The sequence below is a fragment of the Triticum dicoccoides genome, chromosome 6A, assembly GCF_002162155.2.
Source record: "Triticum dicoccoides isolate Atlit2015 ecotype Zavitan chromosome 6A, WEW_v2.0, whole genome shotgun sequence".
In the NCBI taxonomy this organism is placed as follows: domain Eukaryota; kingdom Viridiplantae; phylum Streptophyta; class Magnoliopsida; order Poales; family Poaceae; genus Triticum; species Triticum dicoccoides.
The window spans coordinates 78,028,539-78,030,160 of NC_041390.1; positions in this window are offsets into that span (position 1 = coordinate 78,028,539).

Consider the following 1,622-nt stretch of genomic DNA (forward strand, 5'->3'; position numbering starts at 1 on the left):
GGTGAGTGGGGGAGGGGGTTAGGGTTTCGTCGAGGGAGTCGGGCCATATAGGCCAGGGAGGGGTGCTGGGAATGGGCCGGCCTGACTGGTGGCCAGGTTGGCCGGCTGGGCCACGAAGCCCACTAGGGAAGGGGGGTTTCTGTTTTCTTTTCTTGTTTTTTTATTTATAGTTCATGTTTTCATATTAGTTTTACTTTATTTTTAGTTTTATAAAATATACCACTAGCCCCTAAATTAGTATTTATAAATACTCTATTGCCACATGAATTTCTCCTACCTAATAAAATAGTTTAATGTTTTAATAATTATAAAATGCATTTAATTATTTGTTTAAGCCACTGTTTTATTTAGTTTAGTGCTTTTAATTATTTTATAAAAATGTGATCCTCCACCATAATTACCTAAGCATTATTTGCCACCTCTAGAACATTTTAATTTTAATGTTTGAAAACTTTACCGTTTGACTTGATTTTGAATCTTGAATTCGAACGAGATTGAATCATCGTGAGATTTACAACAGTAAGAGGGGTGACGTGGCATCATTAGCAGAGGTTATTGTAGCTTGATTATCCGGGCATCACAATTCTCCTCCACTACAAGAAATCTCGTCCTGAGATTTAAGAGGGGAGTAAGGGGGAAAGCTCTGGTTACGACATTCAAACGGATCTCCTCGAAGAAGTCAATCCCTTTCGTTGATGTCTTCAAGTCTTTATTCCAAAGCATCATGATGAAGTTGTCGTCCTTTCTTCGGGGAACTCCATCGTACTTACGAATAGGTAAGGAGCTCTACAATGGTAGGATGTTATAAGGGAAATCCAACTGGGGGTATCCCAAGAATGAACATATGAGTATCTCTCGAGTTGAACGAATTACACATATCGAGAGCAAAGTAAGACGATGCAATAAGAAGTTTCAAGCGGATAGGCAATCATTCATTGCCTGAAGCAGAATGCGAAAGGGGTTCTGAGCAACGGGAATAAGTATTGTGTCTGATACCAGAATAGATCAACAGGCAAGTGGCCCATGAATTACATACAAGGTCAAGCACGAGGAATAACTCTGACAACAGGGTGTACAGGAGAGTCAGGTTTCGATCCTGTGGAACTGTGGGTTATGGGCCCAACAAGAGGGTTAAAGTAGGAAGGGAGGAGACGTCTTGCACGATCATGCAAGCAAGGCATGTCAGAGGGTAGCCTGTCGATTAAGTCGGCAACAACGTCGATACCAAGGGCGAGGGACGAAGAGAACCATTTTCCTACTTGTTGAACGAGGCGGACCAATAGGCAAAGTTCCCGTCCGTCGGTGGCTACCGAAATGTCATCAACACTAGAAACAGGGTCTTACTGACAGAGTTGTACATCGAGGTGTTTGCACAAGCAGTGGATTATTACTGCTTATATCATATAGATCATAGAAAAGGTTTAAACAAACCAATGGAAGGAAAACATGATCATCAGATTAAACAGAACAATGGAAAGGAAAATATGTTTAAACACATATTTCAAGGGTATATCCTTCCCAAGGACAAGCAGAGCAAGATATCCATGACAGGATATAAAGTAGAAAACCATTTAGGTAAGGGGGGAGGAATCTCATGATATTACCCATACAACGGTGTTAGG